The sequence below is a fragment of the Piliocolobus tephrosceles genome, chromosome 6 (assembly GCF_002776525.5).
Source record: "Piliocolobus tephrosceles isolate RC106 chromosome 6, ASM277652v3, whole genome shotgun sequence".
In the NCBI taxonomy this organism is placed as follows: Eukaryota; Metazoa; Chordata; class Mammalia; order Primates; family Cercopithecidae; genus Piliocolobus; species Piliocolobus tephrosceles.
The window spans coordinates 31,284-40,552 of record NC_045439.1 but is presented as its reverse complement, the minus strand read 5'-3'; the positions used below and the strand labels follow the sequence as shown (position 1 = coordinate 40,552).

General features: G+C 53.9%; 1 long non-coding RNA gene across 1 annotated transcript in view; it reads left to right on the top strand.

Annotated features, from left to right (window-relative positions):
• The window catches only part of LOC111538290, a 21,837-nt gene extending 12,898 nt beyond the window's left edge, over positions 1 to 8,939 (top strand). Inside the window, exon 2 of the long non-coding RNA XR_002730294.2 lies at positions 7,987 to 8,939. This is a non-coding gene — a long non-coding RNA (uncharacterized LOC111538290). The remainder of the gene's footprint in view (positions 1 to 7,986) is intronic.
• The last annotated feature ends 330 nt before the right edge of the window (positions 8,940 to 9,269 follow it).

Sequence of the window (9,269 nt, the reverse complement as noted above, 5' to 3'; positions counted from 1 at the left end):
ACAGAGCGAGACTCTGTCAAAAAAAAAAAAAAAAAAAAAAAAAAAATCTGGGGGAAAAGGATTCCCTGCCTGGATTTTATGCCCACAGGAAGGATCAACCTTGTAAACCTTGCAAAAATGCAAGGCCTCAAAATAAAATTTAAGTTTAAATAGAATATAACGACCGTGCACCTTCTAGGAAGCTTTGGTTGCACATGCTCCCATAGGAGCTGAGAACAACCAGGGAGTGTGCGATCACCCAGGAAGGAGGATCCTTCCCCGGGGGGCAGAGAAGTGACCCCAGAGCAGAAGATGGGGAACTTAGGGCAAAACAGAGTAGATTACAGACTCTCAGAGCATTTGACAACACCAGCACTCAGTTTAGAGTAGATCAGATGAAAAATTAAGAAGAGACACATAATACCTTGCAAGTTATAAATAAATGCATTCACTCCAGGGCACACACAAACAAAACTGTACAAGAAACCGTCATTGACCACTTCCTGACTTTCATGGAATAATATTTACGCGATCATCATCGTAAAACCCTTGACCAGCTATTAACTAAGAAATGCATAAAGCCCTCTAAAGAGGCTGAGGGAGGAGAGGCGGGAGTGGGAGGGTTTCAGAGAGCTGAAGCCTCATCTGTCACCATGAGAAAGCAACAGAAATGTCTGGAATTGAAAAATCAAGAAATAGCAACGTAAACATCTTATGAGAAATGTGGAGACTGCAAAGCCAGAAAGAACAACTAAATGTGGAAACTGGTTGCTCTGGGGAGTGGGGAAAGGGAGGGGAGGTGGGGAACCATCTCATTTCCTTGCAAGCATCTTAGTGTTCCATGATTGTTTTTACCCTAAGTGCATGCATTATTTTATTTAAATATCAACATAATTTATTTAAATAGTGACAAAACCTAGCTCTGGGCTGTGGCGTGTGAAACAAGTAAGGAGGGCGAGGAATATTGCCTGATGGAAGCTCGCAGACCCGACCATCACCAGCAACACCCCAGGCCCGGGCCTGCCTGCTGGAGAGGAAGCCTGGTCAGCCCCTCAGTTTCCCCAGTCATTTCCAGTTTGCAAAGCACTCTCTGGGCTGTTTCCTCCTCCCATCCTCCCAACAAGGCTGCAAGGTGGGCAGGGATGACTGTGCCCATTTTACCTGCAGAAACTGGGACTATTGGGCATGAGTTTGGAGGTCCATGGCAGATTTCTCCCATGGCAGGTGTGCCAGCAAAGGCAGGCGGAGGACCCACCCAAGAGAAAGGGACAGGCAGTCCCAGCTGGAATTTCAGAGCAAGGAGGCACCTTGCCTGGTCCAGGGGCTCCCAGCAAGGCAGCTACAAACCCTTCCCTTCACTGTACAATCTGTTCTTAGTCGCACATCCTACCCTCAGTGTGTGTCAGAGGGAGCCCTTCACCAAGCAAGTGGGGGTTGCCCTAGAAAGGGGACACCGCCAGCTACCAAAGAGGAAGGGCTGGCACCAACCGGGGCTGCACAATACTTGGCATCCTGGGAATCTCAGAGCTTTGTCCTGGAAGCCCATGGGAGAGCTGGTCTGGGAAGTGGCCAGGCTGCCTGGCAGAGCCGTGGAAGGTCCACCCGGGCCTGAGGAGCACTAGACTGGTCCAATCCTAGAGGACGCTTGGAGATACTGAGTCCCGTTAGGAGGGACTCACCCAAGGAGTGAAACGCCCAGCTCCCTGCTGGGCTCCACATTTAGGGCTTCTCTTTGCCTCATGGTTGCCAGGAGATGCATGAGCTTCAGCTTCTAACTCTGCCTTGTAGCCTGATGTCCCTAAAGCCTACCTCTCCAACCCTGACCTGTGCATACAGCCACTACCTGAGGTTCACTCTGGCCTCACCCAGCCAGCTGAAAACCTAACAGCATTGGCAAGGCCTCTGCCTGGCTTTTCCTTCTCTCAAAGATTCTCTGGAACTCAGCTCAGCTGCTTCCTTCGGGTGCCTCCTCTCCATGGGGCCCCTCCCAATGCCTAGGCCAGTGTGGGCACAGACACCCCAGGAACACTGCTGGCTCTCAGGGACGCAGGTCGAAAAGGAATGGGAGGGGTGCACATCTGGTGTGTGGGGCTGGCCAGTGCACCTTGGAGCTCACTCCTCTCTGCAGAGCCTGGACCAGGGCCCGGCCCGGCAGGAGGAGCATGGAGAAGCCTTGCAGAAACATCATGCCAGGCCTGGGCACAGCTCTGGGCACTGGGATGTTCTCAAAGCAGCCTATGTGGCCTGGGGACTGGGGAGGGTGAGAGGGAGACAGGAGCTGTGTAATTTGCAATGGGTGGCAGTTCCTCACCGAGCCTCACCATGATCTCACTATCCCTCCCAGAGCCCTGGGGACGGGCCCTGGTGCTGGGTCCATTTTACAGATGCCGCAACTAAGACTTAGAGTTGGCCGGGCGCGGTGGCTCACGCCTGTAATCCCAGCACCTTGGGAGGCTGAGGTGGGCAGATCACGAGGTCAGGAGTTCAAGACCAGCCTGGCCAACATAGCGAAACCCCCTCTCTACTAAAAATACAAAAAATTAGCCGGGTGTGATGGTGGGCATCTGTAATCCCAGCTACTTGGGAGGCTGAGGCAGGAGAATTGCTTGAACCTGGGAGGCAGAGGTTGCAGTGAGCTGAGATCGCATCATTGAACTCCAGCTGGGGCTACAGTGCAAGACTCCATCTAAAAAAAAATATATATATATATACATACACACACACACACATACGTATATATATACACACACATATATATACACATACGTGTGTGTGTGTGTGTGTGTATACATATATATATATATAGAGAGAGAGAGAGAGAGTTTAAATAAATGCGTCCTGGAAGCTGCAATGTAAGCAGGGGTTCTCACACCTGCATGATGATAAGACTCAGTGGGATACTTGCTAGGTCCCCTACCTGGAGATGGGAGTCACCACCTCTGAGTTCTGGAACTGGTCTATTTGCCAGTGTCAGGGTAGGGATCAGGCTGGGATGTCAAAGTTCAGGAACCCTTGAGTGCTAAGCCAGGACCTCCGAGCCCCCCGTCCCCCATCCTCCCCATTTGCCCTGTTTCACAGCCAGGTGATATTTAGCCCAGCCGTGGTTCGTGCCTGTTCCCACTGCTGGGCGCTGGTTCTATTATACAGAACTCCTATGGGAACGTGTTTGTGCATAGCTTTGCTTTCCTGTTGGATTGTTTCCTTGGGGTAAGTTCCCAGAAGTGGGATTCCTGAGTGGAAGGAGGGATATTTTCCCACCCCTAGTCCACATCCTTACCAGAGGCTGGCCCCAGGATGAGGATCCGGCCTTTCTCTGGCTTCAAGGAGGGGCAGCCGGCAGTCCCCGCGGGGCACTTCCGGAGGAAAATGACAGACCTTTCCCTTCCTGTAAGAGCTAAGTACCAGCTGGATGATGCGTTCACGGCTGTCAGGGCAATGAGGACCCAGGTGACTCAATGCTGTCTTTCTTGGACCCGCCTGGATTGCTCAGCCAGCCAGTGATGGATTTTTCTCTGTGGAGGTCACGGGAAACAAGAAAAGCGTCCCTCAGCTCCCCAGGGAGTCAGGTCTGTCAGCAGCTTTGGGAGAGGGCAGAAAGGAGGCCTTGAAATCCAGTGGGCAGATCATCTCTCTGCCCTTCCAGACAACAACGTGCTTCTGGCCCCTGGCCCCTCCAACCTGCTGGACAGGAATGGCTGGCTGAGGGCCCGGGAACCCCTGCCCTGACCTGGGCCTCTTGCAGGGAGTGCCCTCCCCCTTTTTCTCCCTCCCCATCCCAGCACCCCCACATCCAGGTCAGAGTCCCTGGCTAGATCCAGCCTCTGAGGGGCAAGAGAAGAGGGGTGTCCAGGCTCCTCCTTAAGGAAGCCCCTTCTTCCCCCAAGGGGGGCCGAGGGCAGGCATCAGCCCTTCCCAGCTGTCACCACTCAGGTGCGGGACGGGGGGGTCAGGAGCAGTGAGGGAAAGGGGGACAGGGGCCGCTGTGGGAGGGTCACTTGTGGGCAGTGGCCTACCAGCTTCCCACAGGAAGGAGGGGTCTCGGCTTCCCAGGGCTCTGGCCGGCTGCCTGAGCACAAGGGTCACTCTCCCTCTGCCTGCAGAACATAGGGAGGCCAGGCCTCTGGACAGGGCCCATCTCCGGAGCGCTCTAGCCCGTTTCCCTCTGGGGGACACCCTCTGAAAGAGCAGCGGAGTCAGACCTGGAGGCTGGCCCCGCCCCTGCCGCCAGCTCACTTCCCCACGAGAGTGCGGATTCTCTGAAGGCAGGTCTGGGGTCTGCCCTGTCCCAGGCTCAACGTAGTGAGTTCCCTGTCCCTACAGGTGAACAAGCTAAGAGAGCATGGCCATCTTGCAGAAGTATAGAGGGAGTGCTTGCTGTGAGTACCCACCCTAGGTCACCATCTGACCACAACTGGCCCTACTCTTTATGTTACACCCACTTTTCTTTTTTTGAGACAGGGTCTTGTTCTGTTGCTCAGACTGGAGTACAATGGTGTAATCTCAGTACACTGTAATCTCAACCTCCCTAGATCAAACCAACCTCCCACCTCAGCCTCTCAAGTAGCTGGGACTACAGGCAGGTACCACCATGCCTAGCTAATTTTTGTATTTTTTTGTAGAGATGGAGTCTCACCATGTTGCCCAGGCTGGTCTCGAACTCCTGGGCTCAAGTGATAGTTCATCACAGGCACAGAAGGCCGCCCTCTGTCCTCACCACCCCACCTCTGCTGTCCAGCTGGCGAAGGCCCTCTCTGATCTTGAGGCAACTGGGATGCCTGTTCCTGGATGGGACTGGGGGATTTTCTGTGGGTTACACCAACCCCAGCTATTGTGAGTAGGCACTGGAGCCTCACAGGCTCTGCTGAGTTAGCCCCATCCTGGTGCAGGGGAACTGGCTGATTCCTCCCAAGGACTCGGCCAGGTCAGGACACCCATCCAGGACCCACTCACCACAGATGTTTTTAGAGAACTTCCTGTGGGCAGGCCCAGCAAACAGATCTCTCCCTCTCAGCCTCACAGGATTCCCTTTTTCTGAGACACAGTCTTGCTCTGTCTCCCAGGCTGGAGCGCAGTGATGCGATCTTGGCTCACTGCAACCTCTGCCTCCTGGGTTCAAGCAATTCTCCTGCCTCAGCCTCCCAAGTAGCTGGGACCACAGGTGCCTGCCACCACACCTGGCTAATTTTTTGTATTTTTAGTAGAAACTGGGTTTCACCGCGTTAACCAGGATAGTCTCTATCTCCTGACCTTGTGATCTGCCCACCTTGGCCTCCCAAAGTGCTAGGATTACAGGCATAAGCCACCGGGCCTGGCCAAAGATTCACTTTTTAAACACAATTCAGGAGGCAGGGGGAAAATAGGACCTTGCCATCAACTTGTCAGTTTGTGCAATTGACCTGTTGCACCTGAAAGCAGGCTATTCTTGTTCTCCCTGTTCAATTCCCTTCTGTTGGTTTCAGTCTCTGGATCCACCTTCTGAGGTTTCTGGAAATGTAACGTTCTCATGGGACATTGCCTTTGGCACGCCTGATAAGCTCTAATGGCTCCATCCAGACTCGATTGAAACAGGCAGGGATGAAGGCAGAGATCTGTGGCCCACCCTTAGAGACCCTCTAACTCTAGGTTGCACTGATTTACAGAGTGTCATCCCTGGGGTGCTCTGTCCAGGGAGTCGTGGCCTCTCCTCATTGCCCTGCTCTCCAGCCCACAATTTCCATCCTGCTCAAATGATGGCATGAGGAGCTTGCTCCCCAACAACTGTCATCTGTCACATGGCTGTGTGACATGGTGCTGTTTTTGCCACCAATGCCCTATCCTTCTTCCTCACCTGACTGACTCATGCCAGGACACAGCCTTATGAAATTCTTTCCCATGATCCCCCCAACCTGTCTGGCTCCCACCAAATCCCAGGGTCCCCAGTTATGGTAGCAACATACTGTGCTGACCCTGTCTGCCTACCTGCTCGGCCACCCTTTCCACTGAGGGGTCCTGAGTTCCCCACAACCCAGCCCAGGGTGGAGCCCCTGCAGAGGCAGCACCGTGCTGTTGAAAGAGCCCAGGCCTGGGAACAGCCAGGCTTGGGCAAATGGTTGAACCTCTCTGAGCCTCAATTTCCTAATTTGTAAAATGGGATGGTCACCACATTAAAGAGCGCTAGTGAGGATCACAGGCCAAGAGCATAAAGCACTCAGCATGCTGTGAACTGAACGAACGAGAGCTTCCATTCCTGTCATCAATTTCATAGCCTTCCTGGGAGCTAAGACAGAGGCAGTACAAAGTGCTGTAAACAAGACCCATGTGCTACGGAACTGCCAGGAAGGGCGGCAATTCTGAATGGGGAGCTGGGAAGGCGTCACTGCAGAGACGCGTGTGCTGAGCCTGAAAGGAGGCTCCCATTCCTGCAGGCGGCAGAGCTGGGGAAGAGCACCCTAGGAAGAAGCCATGCACACACGTGCATGCCAGCACGGGCTTTTATCCTTTTAATGGTGTATGTGATTTAATAGGGGTGTAGCGGTGCCTGGGAGCTGCCTTAGCAGTTTTGAATGCCTATTACCCTTTAAGGCTGGCTCTGAGAGAGCCACAATTTCTTGAAGTATGAGTCCACAGAAATCACTCTCCATTAGCATGAGATTATGAAAAGAAAGCCCGGGAGAATTCTGGTGAGTTTTGGGAAGTGGTGCAGTTGAGATGACAATAGACACTTTTTTTTTTTTTTTAGGCAGAGTCTCGCCCTGTCCCCCAGGCTGGAGTGCAGTGGTACGATCACAGCTCACTGTAGCCTCAGCATCCTGGGCTGTGATCCTCCCACTTCAGCCTCCCAAGTAGTTGGGACTACAAGAGTGCACCACCACACCTGGCTGATTTTTTTGTTTTCTGAAGAGACAGGATATTGCTATGTTGCCCAGGCTGGTCTCTAAATCCTGGTCTCAAGCAACCCTCCAGCCTCGGCCTCCCAAAGTGCTGGGATTACAAATGTGAACCACCACACCTGGCCCTGAAAGGCTCTTGAAGGAAGAGGACGCAGGGGCTCCTGCCTGCAGCAAGCAGCACCGGACTCCCCTCCCGAGGCTGCTGTGCCTGTGATTTGAGGAGCTCAGAGATCTTTTCCTAGCAGCCCCGCCAGTGCCAGCCCGACAAACTGCCTACAATTCCATCATCACTCATCCTAAAATGTAATATTTTGTCTAGGAGAGGGAACACTTTGCTTTGTTATTGAGGGAAAAGGAAGATGGAAACTTACTTTACTTGAGTACCTACTATATGCCAAGCATGAAATAGGCACCTCTCACATTGCCTTTGAGCCCACAAGGCAGCCAGGCCAGACAGGCGAGCTACTCACCCCTTCAGGTGAGAGAATGGAAACTCAGAAGGGCCTGAGGCTTGCCAAGAGCTTGGCAGACCAGGCTGGGAACCAGAGCTGACTCTCCACCCTCGCTTCGGCCACGGCACTCGGCCACTTCTCCTCTTCCCTGGCTGTGGCTCCCTGGAGCATGGGATGAGATAAAGCAGGCTTTTGGGGCACTCGGGCCTGGGTTCAGGGGCAGACCTGCTGCCAATCAACTCTGTGGCCTAAGCAGTCGCATCTCAGGTGTGTCTTCATCTGTGGATGGGCCAGGAGCAGCACTGACCCCACGGGGTTATGGTGGCGACAGAAGGAGCTACAAAGTCCGTGACACACACCTGGGCCAGGGCTCAGGAAGGGGCAAGACCGTGTTGTCTTCTTACCAACTCCCACGTGGTCAGGCATTTACAGCCCCAGCTCCCAACCCAGGCACACCTCACCCCTTCTCTGACCTTAACAGCAGCAGGCGTGGGATCCAGCTCCCTGTCCCCCACATCTCCATCCTGGAGGATCTGAGGCAGAGCAGGCAGCGGCCCAAGCAGTTGGCCTGTGAGTGAGTGTGAGTTTGCTCTTGGGGCCAGGCAGCCTCTGCGGGCCACCAACGCCTTCTGCCTCCTCCCTGCACCACTCCCAGCAACCGTGATTCTCCACTCTCTTTTCCCCAGGAACCTACTTCAGGGAACCACAGAGGCCAAATTCAGAATCCCTACTTGAACCACTGACCTTTTGCCCTCTCCAAGGCCGGAAGCAAGCCCTTGCCTGCTGCACGCCTCAGTTGCCCCGTCTGTAAAGTGGGCAGCCCATCAAATTCACATCTCCCTGGCTGAGAGTCATCTGGAGAAATAATGAGTATGTGACCTAATGAAAATTGCACGGTGCCTGCCAAGCGAAGTGGGTAAGCCACTGGCCCAGCACTGTCATTACAGGAAGTAAAGCAGTGCGTGGGCTGATGACTGGCAAGGGGTGCCGGAACCTTTCATCATGGGTTCCCTTGGGAGGCCAGGTAGGTCAGCTTTAAAAACACACAGTGCTGCGGGGCCTGCCTTCCTGTGGTTTCCAGGCCAGATTGTCCAGAACTCTGCCTGTGCAGCCCCGCCCCCTGCAAGCAGGAATCAATGCACCTGAGTAGCCTCCTCCCATCTGCAGAGGAGGAAGCTAAGGTGTAGTGGGGGTCAAGGTACTGGCCTAAGGTCCCACAGCCAAGGGGTGGCTGGGAGGTGCAGCCAGGTCTGCCTGGCACAGAGTCTGGTCTCCTGACCACGACGCCAAGCTTGTTATTACCATCACCACAATAGAATACTAATAATAGTTGTCATAATTATTATTATTGTGGAGGGCTGGTCTCCAGGCAGGCAGGTCTGGGTTGCTGCATCACTGGGGACAGATGGCTGGCTAGTGCCCACAATGAGGCAGGGTCCTGTCCCAACCAGCACTAGGAGAATGCTGGACACGGGAGGCTGAGCCCATCCTGCAGCCTGGGTCAGCAGCCTGGGGCCTCACCCCACCCTCCATCCAATGCCGGGCGCAGGCGGCCTCTCCAATGCCCATCTGCCCTGGAGGGCTCTGGTGATAGATACAGTGGAGATTCGTTGATATGAACATTAAACATTCAACCAGAGGCACTCACCACTTTTATAAAACACAGTCCCCCGTGCCAGCCAAGAACCCTGAGTTTCAAAGGCTCCTGCTCTTGCTGGTGAAAGGCTCCTGCATGGACCCTGGGTCCAGGCTGCCAGAGCCCAAAGCTTAGTGCTTGTGCCCACTCCTTGTGTGACCTTGGGCAAGACTCCCAAGTTGCTCTGTTTCCCCATCTGCATGATGGTGCAAAATTCAAAGTCATTGTGAAGATGAAGTGAGCTAGTCCTGTGTCTGGCCCACATCCATGCTCAATGAATGCCTGCATTGCTATCCTGTCAGGTGGGTGCAGCCAGAGGAGTGGTCGGCCTGA